At 41.6% G+C, this 24,869-nt stretch overlaps 1 protein-coding gene across 1 annotated transcript in view; it reads left to right on the forward strand.

Annotated features, from left to right (window-relative positions):
* IGF1R (insulin like growth factor 1 receptor) overlaps positions 1-24,869 on the forward strand; it is a 296,679-nt gene that overhangs the window by 150,942 nt on the left and 120,868 nt on the right. The window lies entirely within an intron of this gene.

Raw genomic sequence — 24,869 nt, forward strand, 5'->3', positions numbered from 1 at the left:
CAGAACTCCTGTGGACATTCTCTCACAGTGTTTCCAGCATTGTGAAAAGAAAAGCTGACTCCTAGGGATATCTCTTTCTCTGGTCCTTCTCGTGGACCGTGCTGAAAGCCAGGAGTGGTACTGTGGCTAGAAAAGTCCATTCTCTGGCGTTAGTAAGAGATAGCCAAGGATGTGTATTTACCAGCATTAAGCATCCACAAAATACTGACTTGAGAGTTTTAGGGCACAACTGACCCTAAATGTGACATGATAGTTAATATTATGCAAGTTGAAAATTTTATAACATCTGATGTGATGTGTTCTCTAAGCATTGAAGTCAGAGCTTCCCTGTTCATCCCAGGCCCTCTCAGGTCACCGCCCTATGCCTGGCTCACAGTTGCTCAATAAAATGCTTTGTTCGTTGTAGCATGGTGGTATTTTTATAAATCCAAATAACTTGGAGGTAGTGGTCACATTTTTAGCAGCAGAAAACATACTAATCATAAAGCTTAGAGTCTTCTAAGTGAGGCGTTGAACACAGGCTGCATCGTGGATGTATTAACAAATGAACCTCATCATGTGACGGATTCTCTGTCCCTCAGAACTTCCCTTTGCCTGGATGAACCATATAAGGTCTGGGCAGCTTTCTAGAGACTTTTCTTGTGCAACATTGTGCAATAAATGTACTCGTTTGTGATATGTGAGGCATTTTGGTTGTATGGAGCTTGTCTGAGTCAAATTTAGATTCCCGGCATAGTTTTGGATGTGAATGCGTTCTCTGAGAAAGGGTAGGGACTCAAACCATCGACTGCTGCCAGACGGAGTTCCATCCAGACTCGACCACTTACTAGCTACGAGAGCTGTGTCTCTGGGTGCCCCTCTGTAAGACGGCATTAATAGTGGTGCCCACCTTGCGAGATTGTTGTGTTGTGAGGTTTAAATGAGCTAATTAATGTGAGGAGTTTACAGTGGTGCCTGGACCGTAGTACAACACCCTCTGTATAAGTGTAAGCCATCGGCGCTTTGTCACCATCATCAGTTGTTAATGCGTCCACTGTCCCCTGGCTTTTTTTCTTTCATCTTAGCAGTAGGATTTTCTGTCAAACAAAAGAAAGCCTCTATGTTTCACACAGCGTAAGTGTAAAGGAAACAATAACAGCTGTATGAAAATAGTAACTTTCCTTCCGAAATCGTATTTGTGAATTTAGTGAGAATATTTGATCCGCAAGCTCTCATTATAAACATTGCCTTGTAATTGGAACATCCTCTAAGGGAAGCTCCAATGAACACTACTTTTTGATGTTTGAGGTATCACTTTTGTGTGATAAAGAAGCTGTAGTACAAAGACACTAAATCTGTGTTGTTTAATAGAGGCGTTCGGGACAGCTTGGCGTGGGACAGGATGATGATGGGGTATTCCTATGAGGAGCTTAGATCAACCAAAGGTAGAGTCACATTTGTTGGTATAAGATCTATTAATTTTAAAAATAATAATCAGGTATCAGGATATCAGCCACCAAATGAGATGACTACAACTAGATAGCCTTTCGTTAATTCTGAAACTTAAAGTTGAAAGATTTCCATTTTCCTTGTCAATGTGTTTGTCTCCCTCAAAAATATGTTTCCAGGTTTGGGGTAAGTTAAGTAATCATCTCACTTTGATTTTTAATATTACCAATATGACAGTTTTGCATTGAACGAACAGTGGGTATGAGAACCATTATTTAGCCTCTGGGATTACTGTGTGTTCCTGTGTCACCAACAGTGCATGAGAACTTAAAAAGCAGATGAGTTTAATATCCATCCATAGAGAAAACACTGTAGGCCATTATGGTTTTTGATGCTGGAGTCATGATGACGAATATGACATGAACTTCAGCTAGAGTCTGTGCAGGGATAAGGGAAGTATATTCTTAAAAGATTCCCATCAGACAGTTAAAATAAGAGGCTGTTAAGATGCTCACTTACCCTGAATGTTCCAGTCCCTCAAGGTGCTAGGTGGCTGCAGTGTTGTTCTGGTGTGGAAAATAAAACTCTGAAGAGGGCACATGTTCCAGGGCCCTGGCTGAAGCCCTTTGAAGTGACATTCCACAGTGCCCCGACCCGAACTCTTCCCTGGCATATACTGGGGATGGAGGCAGCCTTGGGTGGCACAGGGATTTGTGGCCCAGCCAGCAGCACTTCAGGGTGCTGGGAGGTTTGAGGACCTCCTATTGTAAGCTTGAATTAGCCTTTTCCGGGACAACTGAGATTGGACTGCATTAGCTCAGGGTCTTAAGAGCTGGAAGGGCTTGCTTCTGCTAAGGTAAATCTGGGAGAGGAGCCATGAAGTCAGCGTGAGCTCTCCTGCCTCCCGAGTCCTGCTGGCTCGAGAGGCTTGCCTGGTGCCAAGGCTCTGGGCATCGGGAGCACTGCCTGGCCTGCCGGGCAAGAAACGTGAACCACCGCAGTGAACTGGCAGTGAATTAGCAGGCTCTTTAAGTGCCATTTTTTCCCCACTCCATGTTTTTATAACGCCGCTGAGTAGACACCAGATTATAAATCCTGTGCAAATAGTCTTAGAGTTTCTGGATTCAACCCCAGAGAAGACTAGTTTGGGTTTTGAGGAATACTTAAAGAAAATGTTTGTCAGTTCCATTTTCCAATGTAAAGTGCTGCACCCGGGCTCTGCCATGAGATCCAGAAGTGTCCACATAGCCCTCAGTGAGTGCCTGAAGTGGGCAACTGCTTTGGAGGGAAGTGGTTCCAGTGAGTTTCCCACCCTCCGTCCTAGTTGCTCAAGTTGTGTTCCCGGTGCTGTGTTTTGTTAATGGGGTGAAAACCCACTACTCCTCCCGTGGGGTCTAGGTGGAAGAAGGACATGTACATACAGGACTAACTCAGGGCTTGGCCCCGTGAGCACAGTAGGGGTGCTCCATCCTGAGGAATAGCAAGCAGACCCACACAGGTCCTCGCTTTGGGGAATTGGGGATGAACTAAGTGAAAAGAGGTCATGAGAATAACCTTTTGGGTTTGAGAGAAAGCTGATACATACCCTAGCCTTGGAAGGTGGGGCCCAGGATATCCATCCTTATGGTGAAAGGCCTTGTATCGTTGCATCCCTGAGGAAGCTGACTGGCGCACTGCTCTCTCTCTGCTTTCTGAGGGTCCTTAGCTGTGCTGGTGGTTTGCTTGTATCTGCATTATATCAGTTCTGTGTTAGAACCTGACTATTGCTGAATTACTGTGCATAGGGAAGCTAGAACTGATATATTTTAGATAAGATCCCCCACCCCGCCCCCAAATTAAAACCCTGCCATTTTAAGGTGAAAAGTCAAAATGTTAGTGTCTTTGGATATATTAATCTTGGGGAAAGCAATACTTATTGAATGTTTATGTATGTATATGGTTATCCCTTTATATCCTCTTTATAGGTGAGTAACTCTCTTGTAAAATCTAAGATTCTAAATGATTTTCTTTAATTCAAGGGTTGGCACACTAGAGCACACACTACCAAATCCAGCCCACCACACTTGTTTTTGTAAATAAAGTTTTATTGGAACACAAGTCACCCTCATTTTCTTACCTGTCATCTGTCTGCTTTCTGGCTACGATGGCAGAGCTGAGTAGTTGCTACACAAACAACATGGCTTGCAAATCTCTTTGCATAAAAAGTTTGCTGAACATCAGTGTATTTGGTAGAGGAATAACTAGTTTCCCCTTGAACACCTCCATGTCCAAGAAACTCATCATCTTATGAGGCAACTTGTTCCATTTTCAGACAACTTAAGAGTGTTAGAAAACTCTTCCTTTTCTGAAACAAACAAAACCGTACTTCCTTGTAACTTGTATATGTTGGTTCTATTTGTATCTCATGAACCATAAAAAATAAGTCAAATATCCCTTCAAGATAATTGCTCTTTTGAATATGTAAGGACATCTATTCTGTACCCTCTGAATATTTTCTTCTCCAGATTAAACATTTCCAGTTCTTTTACCTGTTTTTTACTTTAGACTTTTTAGTGTCCATTTGATAAATGCTGGTTCAACAATCCTCTAAACCACGTCCCTGAGAATTAAAAGTCATCTTTGTGGGTTGTAACAGTAGAAATCAGACCCAGACCATTTACCGGCCTTATAGTGGATGCCCTGGCCTCTGGGATGCAGCTGAAGACAGTATCATCTTCTAGGAGCCATCTGGCGCTGCTGACTCATTGACATGAGCCAACAAAGCATCTTGGACTCTCTGACCCTTTCAGCTGTTAGCCGTGTCACCAATGTATTATGCTTACATTGTTGTTATTCTTTATAAAGCTCTTCAAAACTTTGTGTGTGGGCTGGCCTGGTGGTGTAGTGGTTAAGTTCGCGTGCTCCGCTTCAGCAGCCTGGGGTTCGTGGGTTCGGGTCCTGGGCACGGACCTATACACTGCTTATCAAGCGACGCTATGGCGGTGCCCCACATACAAAATAAAGGAAGCTTGGCACAGGTATTAGCTCAGGGTCAATATTCCTCACCAAAAAAAGAAAAACAAAAATAAAACTTTGTCATATAAGATTTGGACCTTCTTTCCAAACTTGATCTTTTTATATCCTATTTTATCTAATTTGCCCTTGCTTTCAACTTGATCTTTGAATTTCATATGTGTATTGTCTAGGTTCCTCTTTGAGGCATTGTCCTTGGGTTTACCACTGGATAACTCCAAGTTAACCCCAAATGAGCTGCCTTTGCAGGTGTCATGAAATGTACTATTGTTGACAAGCAACCATAATTCCATTATCTTAAGTCCGTTACCCACTTCCTTTCTTTTATGCTGTTCTAATCTTCAGCTGAAAAGCGGTGGTTTAAGTGACTTTTCTAGTAGTGCTTGTGAATTGGGAGCTTCTATTCAGATGTTCTCATCATCTCCCTTGACGTGAGTGAGGGTTACTTCCCGGGGGCCATGGAAGTTTTGACCTAACTGACTTGTGCTACCTTTCTGTATTAATCATTCCTTTTTATTTTCTGTAATTCTGGTGCTTTGACATTTTGGGGTTTTGCAGACTCTGGAGAGCCTGCCTCTTCCAGAACTGGCCAATTCCTAGAGACAGTAAATGAGCATACCTTTCATAGACAAACTAACCATTCCAGAGCACCCCCCCGCACCCCCCGTATCAGTCTCTCACACTCAGGGTTGATATTCCCTTGCTCTAATTACCACAGGGCAAGGTACCAGACAACTAGAGACAGCCCCTACACCCCAGAGCTGGCTGAAAATATTCAACTCTAGCCAATCCTAAGCCTGCTTACTCTGCCTCACTCGTTCTGTCCTGCGGAAACCAAAATAAAGTCTCTTGCTCACATTTTCCTCCACTTCCTCTGCCTCCTGAGCGACCCTGGTGCTTCCCCATGTGGCTCTGCGTGGCATGGCACAACCACTCCTCTTGGAAACTGTGAGTGACAAACTGTCTTTTCTATGGCAGTTGTCTCCTGGTCTGTTGGTCTTACCACACCTGGATAACAATAAATCCTACATTATACAACACTTTGAGATTGTCACATAGTGAGAATTGTCACCTACTGAGAACAGATGAGGCTGAGGGCAATTTACTGGATACAGAGTGGCCCCATCTATTCCTTGTGTCTGAGCTCTGAGACGTTAGAAAAGGTACAGAGGAGCCTGAGTACCAAGAAGTGCCTTCTCTGATGAAGTAGGTTGAAGATGCACAAACTCCCTCCATTGTTGTGACTCCACATGTTGAAAATGACAGTGAATTTTGACAACCCAGCTCAATCCAATGGAAAAAAGGTCCCGAATAGATTCTGGTTTGCTATAATTGAGGTTTTTTACTTTCTGTGCTGAAGCCAAAGCAAGTGCGAAAGCACCTCTTGAACATTTTGTAAATTGTGAGATTACTCAAGTATGTGAGATGGTGAATAAACCAGTGTCTCCTACTTGAGCTTCATAACAAATAAAGCACATGATTGTGGATTGTTCACCTCACTAGATCCTGTTGAGAAACCAAGATTAAACTTTAAAATACATTTTAGCTTAAGTTACTCTTCCTGGCATGAATGATAAATCACTTCAGAAGAACACTTTACTGTGCGGCTGAAGGCCCTTTGTATGCCCTGATGCAGCATGGATCTCTGTAGCCTTATATGGTTTGTTTACATCGTTTGGAAAACAAAAATGTATATGCTCTCCAGATGGCTTTCGGAGAGTTTATTAGTGTTTTGGCCATTTGGAACTCCATTTCATTTAAATTGGAAGAGTGAAAGAAAAGTGAATAGGAGAAAGACCATAAAATAGGGAAGAAGAAACCTCTTTGTGTCAAATGTCAATGTCTCAGCCTGGAAGAATGGCCATTCTGAATTACTGGAAATATAAAGATTTTTAAACTTCCTTAATAGTAATATCATAACTGGTATATAAGGGCATTTCTGGCCAAGGTACTTCCTTGTATTTGTGGGGAAAATCTAACTTACATTCTGAAAGGAAACATAATGCTTTATATTTTTAAACACAAAGAATTTGTTTTTCAAGCAACACTTATAAAGTGATGAGTTTTATTCTTTAGTTCACACATTTTTACGAGGAAAAGTAATTAGTACAAAAATATAGGCACTCACTTAAACTCTAATTCCAAAAGTGGTATGAAGATATAAGATATGAAAACAGGAACATTTTGAAAGTTGCAGCTTATGACAATTTAAAATCGTGGTTGACATTTCATAAAAAGCTTAAAAGAAATCATCAGTGTAAAATTGTGCAACTTGGGTTTTAGAGCAAACAGCCCTCTTCTGGTGAAAGGAGAACTTTCTGGGTGAGGGCAAAGGCAACAGCAAATCTGGGGAACAATGGCTGTTGTCTTTAATGGGCATTGTTCCTTTTCCTTGTGGTAACAGCCTCTTCCTGTTGCTCCTTTCCGAATGGAATTGCTGCAGTGAAGTTGTTGAAGAAATGAGCAGGCGGGAAGCATACCCATCCATCTGTAGCAAGAGAGGCCTGGCCTGTGAAAGCAGGCCTTTGTGTGCGCTGGGCTGGGCCCGTGGCAAACAGGGCACAATCAGGCTATTGTTTGTTTGGGAAAAGCTTCAGCATCCTATTGCAATTATTTATGGAAGAAAATATTTGATGTTTTTGGAAGAGGTTGGGTGTGGGGGGATGCGGGAGGGAGGCCCACCTCTTGTCCCATCCACTCCAGATCTCCCAGCATGTAGGAGAGAGTGTTATGTGTTGGTGTGTTTGGGGCAGAGAAATTAAAAGCATCCCCAGTGTTGTCCCAGGAATGAGAGAAGGAATCGCCTTACTCCTCCTCAGGCTGACATGAGGCAGCTTGTTCCCTTTGAGCCTTCCAGCCTCTCTTACTTTTTGATGCTTTCTTTGAAGTATTTCCCACACTGCCTCCACTCTTGCTGCAGTCTGGACCTGTTACGTTGATTCTTGAGTAAATATTAGTGTAAAATGAGAAGATATATGCAGCATCCCTTCTCCCCATCAGTGTTCATTTCTCAAGTTGGATGCTCTTCGATATGCAATTTGCGTGTTCCTGCAGAGAGGAGTCCCATACTTCTTGCATACCAGGCGTTTCATGATATGCTGTTTCTGACCACCCAGCCCACTTTCCCAGTCCTCCCCACTTGGGCTTCACATTCTAACAATTACAGTTCCCTTGCCTGTGACCACCTCATCTCCCCTGAAACATCTTTCTCTCTCTCCTGTGGCATTCATCACAGTCTCTTCTCTTCTCCCTCAGAAGCTTCCCTGGTGGGCCTAGTCAGGGGTGTATCACCCTTGTTTACCTGACTGTCTGTGACTTGAGCAACCATTCCTCCTTAGGACTCTCCTTGAAATTCCCATCAGTGACTTCAAGAGCTGATTGGTGCCTTGGACATCGTAGGCCATCAGGAATTTGTGAGTTTACTATTCCAATATACATTTTCCTTCACAGAATCACCATTCCTCATACTTCCATTTGTGTCCAGACCTCCCTCGTCAAAAATCCAGTAATTCGAAAGCACCTGCCCGTACCAAGTATGTAGAAAGAACGGATATCAACCCCGGGCTGGCGGGTCTCCCTCCATCGGCCCACCCTTTCTTCCTTTGCCACCATGACTTGCCTTAGGTTTCTTTGGGTAGTTCAGGGTAGGGTCCTCGAGAAGTTGCTGTGAGTCTTACTGAAGTAACACGTTATAAACATACTATAAACTGCTTACTCACTCTGGCTACAAATAACAAAGACTGGGGACTACCCCCTTGCTTCCTTGTGCATCGATAATTTTTTTTTCCTGGTCTGTGTTTCAACATAATGTTGAGACTTGATGCTCCCTGGAATGAAAGAATTCATATAACTGTTCACTGTTGATGTTGCAGTTACTTATTATCTCCTGTCCCACATGGGCCCCAGAGGAATCTGAGATTGGCACAAACAAGATGACTTTCTTTGGGGAGGTGGGAGAGGGAGGTGAGTCATGGGGCAAGGCACATTCCCTTGGCCTCATGGCTCTTGAAAGCTGACTGGCTCAGAGAGTGGCCGGAAATGCCCAGTTGTTTAAATTTGAGCTTCACAAAGGCAGGTTCATTCACTTATTTATTGATTTAACAAATATTAAGCACCTGCTCTGTGTCCTGCCCTGATACAGCAGGAAACTAGACAGAAAAGGTTTCTGCATTCTATATGAGGATTAGGGTAGGGAGACAGACGATAAACAGAATAATAAGCTAGTGATGATTACCCAAGAAGAATATCAAAAACAGGGTACTGTTAATTGGAGTGCAGGAGTGCTGGGTGGGCATGTGTGTGGTTGGGAGTGTACATTAGGCTGGGTAGTCAGGGAGCCCTCTCTGAGAGAGTGGTATTTGGACTAAGGGTGATTGGTGAGGGGTCAGCCATGGGAAGTCAGGGTGAAAAGCAAGAACTAAAGGCTGTGAGGTGGGCACAGACAGATGACCAGGAGGCTGGAACTTAGCAGATTAGGGAAACTGAGTATATTAGTCAGCTAATTTATTGTCTCACAGTTCTGGAGGCTAGAAGTCTGAGATCAGGGTGCCCGCATGGTTGGGTTCTGGTGAAGACTCTCTTCCTGGCTTGCAGATGGCTGCCTTGTCACTGTGTTCACACATGGTGGAGGGCTAGCGAGCAGCTCTGGTGTTTCTTATAAGGACATTAATCCTATTTTATTAGGGTCTTACCCTTATGACCTCATTTAACCCTAATTACCTTCTTAAAGGCCCTATCTCCAATACTGTCACACAGGGGTTAGGGCTTCAACATAAGAATTTTGGAGCCAGCGGGATGGGGGACACAATTCAGTCTATAGCGCTGAGTTATAAGGTGGATCAGAGTGGTAGGAAGCAACCAGAGCAGGTAGGACCTGTAGGCCGTGGCAAGAGTGACAATTTACTTGACATGCAGCAGGAGGCCAGTGATGGATTAGAAACAGAACAGTGGCGTGCTCTGATTTATATTTTGTAACAATCACTCTAGCTGCTGTGTGGAGAAGGGACAGAGGAGGCGGGGAGGGGAAGTCCGAGTGGAAGCAGGGAGACCAGTTAGGAAGCTGTTGGGATCACCCTGTGGAGAGAGATCCGTGTCTTGGACCAGAGCTGGGTCTCAACCTCAGGACTGTTGCCATTGGGGGTCAGATAAGTCTTGGTTGGGGCGGGGGCTGTCCTGTGCATTCTAGGATATTCAGCAGCATTCCTAGTCTATACTTCCTGGATACCAGTAGCCCACCTACCCACCCCACCCCCGTGGCAATCAAAAATTAATTGCCAGATGTGCCCTGGGAAGGGAGAGGTGGTGCAAAATTGACCCCTGTTGAGAACCACAGGATCAGAGTGATAGAAATTGGTAGTGGAATATTTAGGGGAATAATCTAGGAATATTTGGGGACTTATAAGATATATAGAATATGAGGAGTGGAGGGGGGAAAATTAAAGATGACTGAGACTTTTTGGCTAGGACAGAACAGGGGGTGGAGGTGTCAGTTCCTGAGCTGGAAGGAGAGTGAGGGAGGAATGGGGTGGTTTGGGAGGTGTAAAGATGGGGCAGGAGCTTTGTCTTGTATCTGTTGAGTCTGAAATGCCTCTTAGGCATCCAGGGGAAGGCCTAAGAGGGAGTTAAATATAGGAGTGTAGGGTTCAGCGGACAGGTCAGACTCATCTGCCTGTCGCTCTCCTCGTAGGAAGGATGAGATCATCTAGGGCTTTTCAAACTCATTGGTCTCCAGACCCCTTTACATTGTTAAATATTATTGAAAACCCCAAGGAGCTTTTGTTTATGTGGGTTATATCTATTGATGTTTGCCATATGGAAAATTAATATTGAATAAATAAATTTATTAATTCATCTAAATTTATCTAAAAAATAATAAACATGTTAAAACATAATAAAAGCATAATGATGCATCTAAAAATAATAAACATGTTAACATTTTTGTGGCGGGAAAAAACTATATTCCCCCTAACGTAGTGAGTGGAGTAGCAATGTTTTACATGTTTCAAAATCTCTGTAATATCTGGCATAATAGAATTCAACTGGATTCTCATAGCGTCTTCCACATTCAATCTGCTGCCAATCTCACACAGCATCTGGAAAAGTCTACTGTACACTCATGAAACAACGCAAGTATAAAAGGCAAATAATGTCTCGGTAGTGTTATGAAAAATAGGTTGATCTCCTGGACTCCTGCGAAAGGGCTGTAGAGCCCACAGGGGTCCACGGGCCACATTTTGAGAGCCATCCATCTACAGATTCAGTTCCCTGATTTCTATGCAGTTTAGAGTGTGGCTGAGCCTCATCATCACTCGCTCTTCACAGATAATGAGTTCCATACCCCAAGTTGATATTTCAGAGTTTGGCCCTGTTTAACTAGGGACTTAGCTGAAGCCGCTTTCATATATGTGTAATTCTAGCTTTTCTCTCTGCTCATCGAAAGACATATACATAGGTACTTTCATATCACGGAAATATGTCCTAAAAAGCATGAACATTCCAAGAACACAAGGAAAAGCTTTAATTATATGAATGATAACTGAGTTACCTGGCTAGTGAAGGAGTCATCTTTTCTAAGCAACACAGTTAAAATAATTATTTTTAAAGGAAATATTTCTGAAGGATATGTCACATTGCTTTCATTAAAGAGAGTGTAATGAACATAATCTCACTTTTTCTCAATACTCAAGGTCATCACTGTGAAAGTAGCTTCATTCTATGATGAGATAATAAAGTGATGTTCCCAGGTGGGAAGAGCAGTGTTTTTCATCTTTGATAATTGAGACCCCTTTTTAAAGGTAAAAGATATTCACTGCCCCTCAGTGCCATTATAAATTACTTTGGTATAAAGATACTTAAATATCTATAACTAGGCATAGATATATCTATAATATCTATAACTAGGCAACCATAAAACTAGGCCTAAGCTGCTTATGAGTCTAGATTTTTTTATAACTATAAATTAAATAAATGTACACATTAAATGCAGATAAAACAAAAAAATTCAAACTCAGACATTAATTTGACACAGGTGATATTTTGCTGAAGCTAAATCATCACTCAAAATGTGAATAAACTACTGACCTCAAAGGCATGAGTACCTTTGAGTTACGGAATGCCTCTCTCTGGCATTTCATTTAGCTTTTCTCTTTAAGTATTGCAGAGCCTCAATTCACACAGAGTACCACGACATGGTTTGGTCTTCCCTTAGTAAGTGAACACCTGTTTATATGTTAAATGCACCTTTTCTCTTCTTTTTGGTGTACAACAACTAGACTAACACAGTTTGCTCCCAGTGTGTTTTTGATGTAAATGCCGATGCTGAAATCACTTGGCAGCACTGCATTCTAAGAAGGTGAAATAGATGAACTAGAAGATAGAAAAGTAGATCATACTTAAAACAGACAAAATAAAAATTATTAAGGAGAACTCTCAAGTCCCCTAAGTTGTGTGAAACAGCTTTTGGTGTGGAAGCACTCACTGCGTTAAATGGCCTGTGAGTGCCTGGTTTTTGAGACCCTGTGTTGGGTTTTTATAGCTGCCTTTTTTTTGCATTGTTCATGTTTTTGTTTTTATTGCTTTTATCATCACTATCTCTAACTCTGTTCCCTAGAGTTGGCTTCTGGTCTCCTTGGGGCTTGGAACTTAAATATTTAATCTTGCTAAAGGTATATGCAAATTAATATTCAGCAGATTGTGAATTTAGATGAGTGAAACAAAATTGTGAATACATAGTCACTGTGGCCCCTTCCTTTCTGGATTTTGGTTTTGTAACCATTTTGGAAGGGAGTGGAAGGGGAAAGAGTGGCTTGCTAGCTAGTTGAGTTATGGGTAAAGGAGGTGTTAGATGTGCATAATGCTCTAAAATGCCTCAAATAGGGCCAGCCCCGTGGCTTAGCGGTTAAGTGTGCACGCTCTGCTGCTGGCGGCCCGGGTTCAGACCCCGGGCGTGCACCGACGCACCGCTTCTCCAGCCATGCTGAGGCTGCGTCCCACATACAGCAACTAGAAGGATGTGCAGCTATGACATACAACTATCTACTGGGGCTCTGGGGGGAAAAAAAATAAATAAAATCTTTAAAAAAATAAAATGCCTCAAATGTTTTTACATCCAGTATGACTTCTTTTCCACAGATGAGGAAATGAAGGCAGAGAAATGAGATGTAGTTCTCCGACCTTTGTTAGTAGTGTGAATGGGACTGATTTATTCATGAAACTGGGCCTCAAACTATGGGCCATTCCTGGGATGACCAAATTTGCTTGATTTGCTATCTGCAAGGAGCTTCAGGAATAGGAGGCCTGGGGACAAGGGGCCAAGATGCCAAGACTTGAAGTGTCATAAGGTGGGAGGGAATTAGTTACTGGCCCAGCACTTGGAGACACGCATATGTATGCACACACACACGTTTATATTCATGGTGGCTCCTGAATTCTAACTCTAGGCTGGCTCAGTTTCCTTTCCATCCATGGGTAATTATGAACTTATGAAGGGTTTATGAAGTGCTAAAAATATTTACAGAGTATGTTGCAAATATGAACTACTCTATAAATGATAAATAATAATTGACTGGCAAGTCTGGGCAGAGTAAATCAGTGAGATTATAAGAAAAGAGATGTTAGGCTTTCAGAAAGGTGGGGAATTCCCTTCATCTCTGCAAGGACTGTTGTAAAGCATTTGAGCCACCCTCAAATAGTTATCTAGTGAGTGTTCCATAGAGAAGGCAGGCCTGAGAGAGAAAACCATCCTGAGATTTGCGCCAAGGGTGGTGATCGTGTGTGGTGCTTGGTCCTGCCTTTGGCCCACAGGCTGAGGTGGAGTTCTTCTGAGTGTGTTCACTCATCTCTTAGTGATGGTTCTGGCAGGGAGCGAGTAAATACAGGATTGGGGTCATAAGCATGTTTTAGCCTTGAGGTGGCTTTGTAGGTTTGGTTAATGCAACTATGTTTCCTATAGGATAAAGTTCTAGAATGATAGGAGTTCCTGACTTACAAGATCTCAATGAGAATGACTGAGCCTATCTTAGAATTCAAAATGCATTTTGATCCATTGGTATTGAAAGCTGGTATAACTTCATGCCAGTGAGTCACTGGGCTGGTTTGGGTTTGTAAAGCCTGTTAATTTTTTTTTTTTTTAAACATATTATCCTACGAGGAAGCTTTTTCCTTTGAGTTGAACATAAAAAGTTAAAAGTTGCACTGAATGCTTGAACTCTGTCTACTGTTTTGTGACTTCTGTGGTAACTTACTATATGGAAGACGGAAAAAAATCAGAATAAACTGCTTTATTTTTCAAATCAGAAAGGAGTTGTTCCAACTTCTGGTGGTCACATTGTTAACAGAAAAATAGTAGAGTTAGGTGAAATAAATTAAGATGGCTTATTATGGAGAAGGAGAGGTAGTGTTTGACTAAATTAGAAATGTTCTCTGTGTTTTCCAAATGTGAATGATTTAAATGAGGTTCCAGCATAGTATTGCATGTGGTTTCCATTTTATAGTTTTCCTGCTTGAAAACAAACTGTCAGGATTTTTATTTAAGTGAATCCCATTTAACTTAAGGCTTAGCAGCAACCTTTTGCTCCTCTTCCCATCCCCCGCCTCATGCTGTGAAGAGTCTTACACCATCGTGGGGTTGATTGAAACCTTTATTTCACCAGTTCTGTTATAAACTGAACGAAGGAAAACCAAGGACGTTTGGCGCTTCATGACTACATAAGACATGCTTTTTCCTCTCTCTTTCTCTTCTAAATGACTTGGCCTGCTGAGGCCCTGAAGTCCCTGGCAAGGGGGAAGCTGAAATGAAAACAAAGTTGATTAATAAAGTGATGTCACTCGGAACCAATTGGAACAGTTGGCATCACGTGCCTGGCAGCTACTTCAGATGCCCACAAAACAAGAGTAATGGCTTAAGCTGCCCTCCCCTTCTCGCTCTCCCCTAGTCAGCAGCAGACTTCTAGAGAAGAGAGGCAGGGCAGTCATTACACCAGGCTGAGTTGTTCATGGAGAATGCATCTTAGCAAGTTAGCAGGTTTTGGCAAAGCATAAGACTAATTCAAAGCATATTTTCTGTTTTTGCCCCACCAATATGGCCAAAACCATCTTTTACTGAGTGAGAAATGGGCTTATGGTCAGGTTTGATTCCACTTGAGGTGGTGAGCGGAGCAGGGCTGGTCTGTGAACCCTATGGCACCTTTCCAGGTGGCAGACCTGTGGTTTTAAGCTAACGTTACGTTTACTGAGCTTCACAGCAATAACTTCTTGGTTTCATTATCATGAGGCTTTCAGTACAGCCTCCACACATTTTCTGTTTGTGATCTAATAGTTAAAACTCTCCCAGAAAATGCTTCTCGCTCTAGATCATCCTGATTTAAACAAAATAAAACAACCACCGAAAAAACACAAACAAGCAAACAACTTGGTTAACTACTATTTTCCAGCATATTCTGAGAGAGAGAGAAAAGACTAGACATCCTGAAACCAAGCAACATGACTGGTGATCTTTTATCACTCAGTCATTTATGAATGATGTGGTTCAGACAAAACTGAAATAAGAATAGTTTTTCTCATTAAAAATATGTTTGTTGTGTTCGGAACTAGTGAGGGTAACGTGAGAGCACAGTAGCGACTCGCAGGGCTGGCTGGTTGACTGCAGCCCATTCAGGAGAGGGGAGGATTGGTAGTTAGTGCTGCCCCAGGGAGCACTGCTTCTCCCAGGTAGAAGAGAATAAATACACAGGCCTGTGTGCATGCCCACCTGTTTCTATTCTCACTTCCCCCTGTGTGTCAAGTGGCCCATCATAATTAGGCCTGGGAAGGAATTTTCCTTCCTGCCCATCTCCTTCAGTCTTTTATGCAAATACCCCATGTGTTTCCCTTCCTCTTTCAGTCCTGGTGCCTCTACCCTGGTCTCCTGGTTAGAGTCCTCACTTGCAGCCTTTCCTCTCCTCCAATCCATCCTGTAAAGTACTGCCAGACTGTTTTATCTAAACTGCCGCTTTGATTAAGACACCTGCTCAAAATAATTCATAAGGGCTCCCTGTTGTCTGTGATGTGAGGTCCTACCTGTTAGACTTAGCTCTCCCCGCTCTGTACCTAGGCTTACCTTTGCCGCTCCCCAGAGACATGGGCCACTAACCTGGTTTCCTGAAGTTTCTGCCGAGATGCTAGATCTTTGTCTCCCACCCTCATGCCTTCCTTGATGCTTTCTTCCACTTGATTGGAATTCCTTCCTGCACTCTTTCTTTGACCATTGCTCCCTAGCTAAGGTCTGGTTTTTTCCTAAGCGCTCTGTTGCAGTTGTAGTCTTCAGTTGCTCCCCTAAGACTTGATCACGCACTGGATTGTTTTCTTCTTGAATTTCACAAACTTGGCATAGCCTGGAAGGCATCATAGTGGTGCCATAGATTTGTAAACAAACTGGGTTTGGGAGTTGGGCAGATCCTCCAGTGTTACCAGCCGTGTGACCTTTATGGCCCTCATTATCACTTTCCATATCTTTCAAATGGGATGATCATCTCCACCTCCCAGGAATGTTGTGGGGATGACATGGCATGGCCTGTGTGTGTAGAGCATTTAGGGCAGTGCCTGGCATGTCGTAAGTGCCCAGAAAGCAGCTGGTCTTGGTGGTAGTGCTTCACTCCTTGAAATCCTGGAGATCCCCGAATCCTTCCCCCAAGTCTGGACACCTGCATATTGCCCAAGTTCGTTTAATATTTGTTGTGTCATAACCTGAATATTTTAAAACCAAATTATAGCACTTCCTTCAGGGGATTAATTTGGTAAATGTGGAAGACTGAATGATAGAATGTGTAAGCTGTATTTTTCTTGTGATTCTATGTACTGTCCATGTTGCAACTTAAATTGAAGGTTTTTGGAAAGCAATGTAAAAATGATTTACTATTCTGTAATTGGTTTCCTGAAAGCGAAATGATATTTATGTGAGCTGCAATGAAAGATGCAACTACTGTAATTTATTATTGAAGAACATTTTCAAAGTGTATAGAATCACTAAAGCTTAAGTGTATTAAATATTCTGGAGGAAGACGTATTTAAGCTATAAATCTATAGACTTCCTTTGGAATTTGTTTTATTCTTTTCTGCCAGGTGTATGAAGATTTTAAGTTCTTAGGCCTTAGGGGAAGATTTAAGGTTCTAGGAGTACATTTGTATCTCTTTTAAATTTTCTATTGTTTATCAGTGACATATATAAATGTTTTAGGGAAGTGTTTACCGTAACATTACCCATGTTAGCTCTGTGCAGTTGTCTGGCAACCAGTGTGATAAAGACAGAGGGAAGTGCTGTATTTTGTTGCTGACAAGGATATCTCGAAAGTGCTAGAGCACCTGAATAGGTAATAAAATATTGAGAACTGCTCCTGGAGCAGCTTGCTCTACATGATGTGTCTATGGGGTTTATAATCAGTCTGGTCATACGGCTGCCTAGGATTACACTCTCTTCATGTTACACTAAACACTCTTAGAAAAGAGAACAAGGAGATAGTTTATTTTAAAAAGCAATTGCTACGTTACCAAGATTTGAATTTAGTACTGAGAATAAACCATTATCCATTATAGAGGATGACTGGCTAAAAATTTAACCCCCACTGCCCCCCAAAAATCAGAGAAGAAATAACAAGTGAACGTGACAGTGAAGTCTCGTGTCGTCATTTTCATACCTGTGTTTAGGAGTTTCAGAGCAAATGGCTCTTGGAAAACATGCAGAATACATTGCAATGGGCATTTGTACACACCTTTAGAATCTGTGAAGAATTCTGCATTGTGCCATGTGACTGCTATTCACAGAGGATTTGAATATTTAAGACCCCCTTGGTCCACATCGCTTTGTTGCATTTAAGTGATCCTAATATTCTTCATGAACTGAAGAGGAAGCTGTTATGGGAAAAGAGCCAGGACTAGATTTCATTCTAATGCTTATAAGGAGAGTTCTAGGAAACTCTGACTTGGTGAACTGAGGCACTTAGAGATAGTGTGAATTGATTTAAAAGGCATTTTAAACCATCTCTCACTTAGCTGATTAAATGTGATCATTTAAATTTCTAGTAACATCAGAAAGAAAGACATTCTCATTGTTGTATTCCCATCTCATCTGCTGAAAGCTGACCCATCAGTCAGGTTTTGATTTTCCTCTATTAGTAGTAAACTAGCCTCCAAAATTCCCCCCGTTTCGTAGTGGGTGTGGAATGACCTGAGAAAGAAAGGTCACCTGGAACATTCAGCACCAGACAAGTGTGCCCTTAAGAATGGTCACTCTTGCCCAGTTTTGACTCTATTTACTTATACAGGAGTGAGTTCTGATGTTCTTCCCAGCACTCTGTATACTTGGGCTAAACTTGTCACAATCCTTCCTTCGGCCTCAGGAGAGGCTATCAGGAACTTCTCTTTGACTCCCAGGTAGTTTGGCTCCAGCCAGAATCCTAAAAAGAGCTGCGGAGAGCCCTCTTGCCCAGTTGTGTCTAAGACACAGCACCTTGGTTGGGTCCCTGCCACTGACCACTGGACGGGGTGGCCATTGGCTGCACAGGGAGGCAGGATAGGGTGAAATGACTCGTGTGTCTGACCTCCTGTACTTCTGATGAGTTGGATTCAAATGGGGAGATGTAGTGGCCTCTGAAAACCACTGGGAGAGGAAGGGTAGTTGATACGTTTTGAAAGGAGCATGCATACTTTCCAAAACCTCTCGAATCACATTTCCATTGATCTTCAATTCCCATGCTCTGGCCATGCAACTCCTTTGCAAAGTAATTAATCATCTGGGAAGAAACACTTATGGGCATGAATGGGACCTACTATTTAAAGAAATCCTGAAGTGAATATTTTTCTAATTTATATTTATCCTAATGTATTTACTTAGCATACGCTTTTTTTTCTATTTCCAAGTTTGTTTGTTTTCACCTAGAGAATGCCTAATATGTACTATTTAGTGCATTTGTTCATCTTAATATCCCGGTGCATGACAAAGTTGACTAATTCAGTTAAATGCCATAGAATCCTTTATATGAACTTGATGATATTTGAACTACTGGAGAACAACTACTTTCAAGCCCTCAGAAACACTTAGTTACAATTGTTGGCCTAATTGCGCATTATTCTTATTCATTAAAACAAGTCCCTGAGGGCATCTTAGGATACTGTTCCTTGTTATTATAAGTCCTTCTTGTTATTAGAAGTCCTTAGCAGTAGAAAAACTTCTTTAATTTAAAAATAATCTCTAATTCAGACTTTTATTCAAACAAATCACTTTACAACAAGTCCAGCTCAAGGAGCTTTTTTACCACATTTGTTGTGTTTAGTGAGAGAAGAATATTTTTGCTAGATTCCCTGTTGGTACTGTGATCAGTCCCGATGCCCTTTTCTCTTCACGCCTTTAGCATTATCCGTGTCCGAGATAACGGAATGCTAAGTAACCGAAGTACTGATTTGATGGAATTGCTCTGTGATTTTTCCACAGCAGTAGCTGCTATTACCTTAAAAAATAACTTGAGGTTTTTTTCCCCCCTTTATCCGGGTTTTATACAAATATGTAATTAGGCTGTTTGGGAGTTAGAGTTGGCAAACAAGGAGTCCATTTTTAAGAACACCATTTACAAGCCAAAATTAAGTGCTGAACTGCTTCAGAGTGCAGGTCGTCAGGGGCATGATGTCTACTTTGCTTTGTTTTGTGGAATAATTTCTAACATTTCTATTTAGCATTCATGATGCTCCAAATAGAAGCAGGAGAACATTGTAGCTCTTGGATCCCGGGAGAGGCAGGCCACTAGGGCTCCCACTGTTTGGGGACAGTCTGTGACTCTACATCTTTTTATATGCCACAATTATGACCTTGAAAAATGGGTAACTCTAATATTGGCATTCATCGACTTGAAAAATTTTTAATACACAAATGCCAGAGACCAGATCGTCTCAGATGAACCAGAATTGACCACTGCTGTGCATGGAGCACAGTGTTTAGGTGAAATCTGATGCCCTTGCTTTTCTCCACGTACCTTGTTTTTAATTGGGAAATAATTTATTTATGAAAATAACCAAGTCTGAAAAGCAAAGTATAATTGAATTTAAGAGGCAGTTCCATGTAGTTGTAACTAATTGACTATTTATCAAATGTCTACCATAAATATGTTAAATATGGTTTTCTAATACGGAAACAACAAGGGTGGGGTAGCCTGCGCTTTGAAGTCTTGTTGGTTTGTCCCCCCTGTGTCCTGGCCTGGAATGCCCTTTCCCCTCCTTTTAAGAAAGCTGAACGACCCTTTGAGCGCATTTCGAAAGCCTTACTCCTATATGGAATCATTCTGTCCACCTGGACCCTCCTCCAAGTTTCTGGAACAGTGTCCCTGTCTTTCTGCATGGAGTGGGAGCTCTCAGGTTGCTCATCACCTTCATGGCTTTTTCTGTCATGGCCACAGAGATGGGTTCCGCTTAGACCTGCTTTTCCCCTGCACTTTTTTTTTGCCCCATGTCTCCATTGTGCACCAGACTCGTGTGTTGGGAAAGCCTCCCATAATCTCAGATGAACGTGTGAAGCACCACATGCATTGGCTTTTCAGAGCCAACCTGTGTTCTGGACTCTACTGTTGATGTCCTGGCCTAAGCTCAAAACCTTGAAATCTGTCATCAGTGATCAAATTCTGCCAATTCTTTTCTACTTAAAGCCTCTCTTTTCCATTTGTCCCACCCTTATCCTACCCTAGAATTTCTACAGTGTCCTGACTGAATTTCCTACACCCACTTTCTCCCACCTAAATCCACCTTACCTTCTCATCTGCCAGCTTAACACCCCTTTGCATGGACCCTGCTCAGGCACAAATGCAGCTCAACGTTACCAGTTCTAGAAATCTTCACCCGCTTGCACCAGTATATGCCATCCACATTCCTATCTTGACAACATCTCACTCTCTTCTATTTGCCGGAAATAGTCTTCACTCTCTTCCTCATGTGTCTGAGTTCTTTCCTTTAGATTTCAGGAAACTCTTCTTCCTCTCTACTCCCAGAATTCACATTGCTTTTGCCTTCTGGAATTCTACTTCTATTTAATTTTATCATTATGCACAGCTTCTGTGTGCCCAAGGAGATTGTAAACTCCTAGAGGGCAGGGACTATGTCTTAAAACCCTAGAGAGTAGACAGGTGTCTTAACACATTCCTCCAGCCCCAGCTGCGCTCATGGGTGTAGGAATCACACATGTCTTATACCCTCCTGGGCTCCCAGCACCTGGCAGAGGCCCAGGCACGTTCTAGGAGCTCATTACTTATTTAAATAAATGACTTTATTTATCAGAGGGAGAAGGTCAAATACCGTATGATTTCCTTCATTAAGTAGTAGATAATAACAACAATAAACAAACACATAGGGACAGAGATTGGATTGGTGGTTACCAGAGGGGAAGGGGGGAGGGAGGAGGGTGAAAGGGATAATTCGGTACATGTGTGTGGTGATGGGTTGTAATTAGTATTTTGGTGGTGAACATGATGTAGTCCATGCAGAAATAGAAGTACAATGATGTACACCTGAAATTTTTACAATGTTATAAACCAATGTTACTGCAATAAACAAAAAATTAAAAAAATAAATAAATAAATAAATAAATAAATAAATAAATGACTGAATGAGGGAGAGAAGCTAGGAAGGAAACTTTGTAAAACTTTATTAAGTTATATCTGAGATGTTTAACCTCTTTACAAGTTAGATTTTTTGAGCCGCAGTCTGGGTATTTTATTCCTACTCAAAGAGCCTGAAAGATTAAGGATAATCCTTTTACAGATATATGTTGACACATCTCTATGACATGAATTAACTATGTAAATCTTGAATGCCATTCTTGGGTGCAGTTTTCTCTGGAAAAGCAAACTTAGGTGGGAAGCTTCATGAAGCTTTAGACACCTTTCTCTTCTCTCTTTAAGACATGGTTAATTACCTTATGCTAAATGGAAATTGGCTTCCTAAACTCTGTTTACTTTCTATGTCTACAAAAATATTGATATAATGTAAAGCCATGGATTACAGAATTTCTGGCACATTCACCTGGTCCCTGTTATTCAGATTTGTGGAACCAATTTCTTATTGCAAATAGTACTGTTACCAGTTTAATTGCTTCGGATCCTAAACAATCTGTATCTGTGATGGTGATTGCATTCATTTGTGGCCTTGACTTGGAACCTGCATGTCGAACTAGTGCTGTGGGTTAGGGTCAGGTCTGATGCTAGCATTACTAGGAGGAGATGGCGAGGACTACATTATGTACCCTTGTTCCGGTTCAAATTGTCAAAGAGAAGTTACTTTGGGTTGAGGTGTCCACTGGTATCCTCTCCTGAAATTCAGTAGCATAACATGATGTGGTTGACTGTACTAGAAAAATAAACAAAGAAACCTAGGTTCTTGTATTAACTCATTTGATCTCCATCAACATCACTTTCCTCATTGTCAAACAGTTTCAAACGGTTAACGTCTATGCTCCCTGTCTGGAAAATTTAAGAACCACCATTTATGATTGTACCATATTCTCCATTCTAGACCTTTGCCTTTAGAATCTCTAAGAGCCCCACCAGGTGATGTAAATGATGGTTCTTAGTGTTCTATTGACTTGACTGGTTGATTCAGTCCTAGTTGTTGACCAGGTTAATCTGATTTGGTCCAGCCTCAGAATGGATTTACAGGTAGACAGCTTTCTAATGTTTGTTCCAAGTAAGCAACTGAACACAGAGTTTGCATCAGCTGTTTTGTGGGAGAGAATGATTCTCTCTTGATGGTAATACCTTCAGAATCTCATGTGAATGACTTGACAGTAGTTCCCATTTTTGAATGGCCCATTGATAGTTGTAGTCTAAAATTTTCCAGAAATTACACAAGGATTTTTTTCAAAAGGAGTAGGAGTGGGGAGGGGGCATATCAGTTCCAAAAGAATCTTTAGGGCAATTATATGCTTTTAGGAAATGCATATAATAGTAACACAGATATGCAAGGCTTATATCACCTAAATCATTAATCATGCATGCTCTTGACAGGGAGATTATTTTCCAGTTTTTTAAAAAAGAAAATCTTAAAAGCTTAAGCTTTTTTTGTTTGCTTTTTTTATTAAAAAGTAATTTGGAGCCAGTAACTTAACCTGTTTTTCATAAATGTGCTAGCTAGAAGCAGCCAAAAAAATATTCATGCTTACACAGTTGGGGTCCTCAAGTGAACTTATGTGTTGGATCATGATAACTCTAGTAATTGCTTGAATTATCCTTGTTGAGTAATAATATGGACCCTGAATACAGGGGTTTGATTTATTACGGCCAGACGTCTATTCTTCTGGGTTTATGAGGACTCGATAAATGCCATCTCCTAATTAAAATCTCTCTTTACCCTTACCACCCTTCTCCCCCACCCCTAGGAAGTGAATCCATTTCTATCTCCATAGCGTATAACAGTTTGTGTTATAGTCATATGTTTACAGCTTGATCTTTGTCTAGACTGTGGCTTTTTAAAAGGATTTTTAAGACTTTGAAGCCTAGTTCTGACTTATCTTTGTATCCCCAGCATCACCGTGGTGCCTGGCACACAGAAGGATTTGCATTTATGGTAGAAACATAAGATGTTTATTGTAGAAACATCAGAAGGGATCACTTCCTCTGGTCGTGGTAGTTGTCATCTTCTCAGGGGGAAAATACTCTTAAGAAAATGGAGGTTGTTAATGCTGTAGCTTCAATAATATAATCTGTGTTTTTATTGTGTGGGTTATGTCACTACAGGATCAGATTCTTGTGAAAACTCTTGGCTTCACACTTATTTCTACTTTGTTCCATCTTATTCACCTTTTAGCTCCACCAGAATTGATACTGGAGTCAATAAGGCTTCAGTCCCATTGGGACAAATTGAGCTAGAAAGACACTGAACTCTAGGGGTTCCCAGAAATATCTGAAAACAGAGCAATTACTGATAGGTGGGGCTCCCTGAGTGTCGTTACCTTTGTAGATCCTTGTAACAGCTCTGAAAGACAGAGCATTGCTAGATGAGCCAGGCGAAGAGCTCCTGGATGGTTCATTGGCTCAAGCATTGGGGATCAAGGGCACCTTTTGCCCTTGGACTTGGAAAGGTTTTAATTGGGAGATGACATGTAGGGCATCCTCATAAACTAGCAGACATGAACCTAGCATACTAGGGTGCATACTGTTACTTGCACTTAGACCATTGTCACTGTTATCAACAGCTTTGGTTGGGGATTTTGGGGGGCCAGTGGGACACACCTAAATGCTTGCCTGTGTTCGTAAGAAGAAAAGTTTTGAGCTGTCTTATATGCTTATGTTGAACCCAAAGTAATGTGAGCCTTTGTCAAAAGTAACTCAGGCTTTTTAGGTGGCCAGGGCAAGAGAAAACGAACACACACACGCAAACACATGCACACACTCCCCAGATTTGAAGGATACAGCTAATCCTGAGAGATATACAACTAATACGACTGTTGCTGTTATGTGTAGGTAACTGGTAAGAAGGAATACAGGTAGAACTACCTACCATGAACTCTTACCAACTCTGACCAGCAAAGTGGAAGCACTCATCTTTTTTCCATTCTTACCCTTTCAAAGAAAGTTGGAGGGGATGTAATTTTAATTGTGGCTTTAAAGTGGAGATTTCCTCCAGGAATAATTGTTCCTCTCTGTAGATGGTTGGCTTCCATAGTTGTTTAAAACTGTTTTTGTTCACCCCAAGTGTTGACCTAGGCAAAAAGGGTGAACCCTCTTCAGTTTAGTTAAATTTAATTTTAGTTAAATTTTAGGCACAACAGGGTCAAAGAGTGGGGGAAAAGTTGGTCCTGGAAACAAGTGATGTTGACTTAGTCTGTAAGGGAGTCAGGAAGGAATGGCAAGCCAGAGCCATCCTGGCAGCTTTCCATGCTGTTGGGGTCTGGGAAGAAGGCTGGCCCCCAAATCCTCTGTGGACCTAACTTCTGTATAATGAAGCCTCTGCATCCCCCAGTAACTTACTAAAAGTTTGTTAGGACTGCATTTTCTACAAAGCCAAGTTCTGAATAAGGAGTATTTGTTTTGAGTTCTAGCCAGATTACTGTAGTATTGTTGAGGGAGATTTGCCCATGGAAGGGATGGGGGTTAAATGAATTGTGAGGATGGTGTAAAGTATTTAGGATTTTTAAATTTCTCAATAATTCCTCTTTCCTCAGTGTCAATATGACTTCTTTATTCACGTTCTTCCTTCAGTCTGTTGAATTTGAATTTCAACTGTATAATATCAGTGGTACCAAAGATTATAAAATCCATCAAGTGGGGAAAAGCCGGAGAGCTGGAGCCAAAACCAGCACCTTTGTAGTAAGGATGACCACATTCACCAGGGGTAAACCGAACAGTCTCTCTCCCTCTTTTTTTTCATTTTTTTTTAATATAACTTTGTATTTTGTAATAATTTTAGACTTTAAAAAAAGTTGA

This window comes from Ceratotherium simum, chromosome 3 (assembly GCF_057802395.1).
Source record: "Ceratotherium simum simum isolate JZ-2026a chromosome 3, ASM5780239v1, whole genome shotgun sequence".
Taxonomy (NCBI): Eukaryota; Metazoa; Chordata; class Mammalia; order Perissodactyla; family Rhinocerotidae; genus Ceratotherium; species Ceratotherium simum.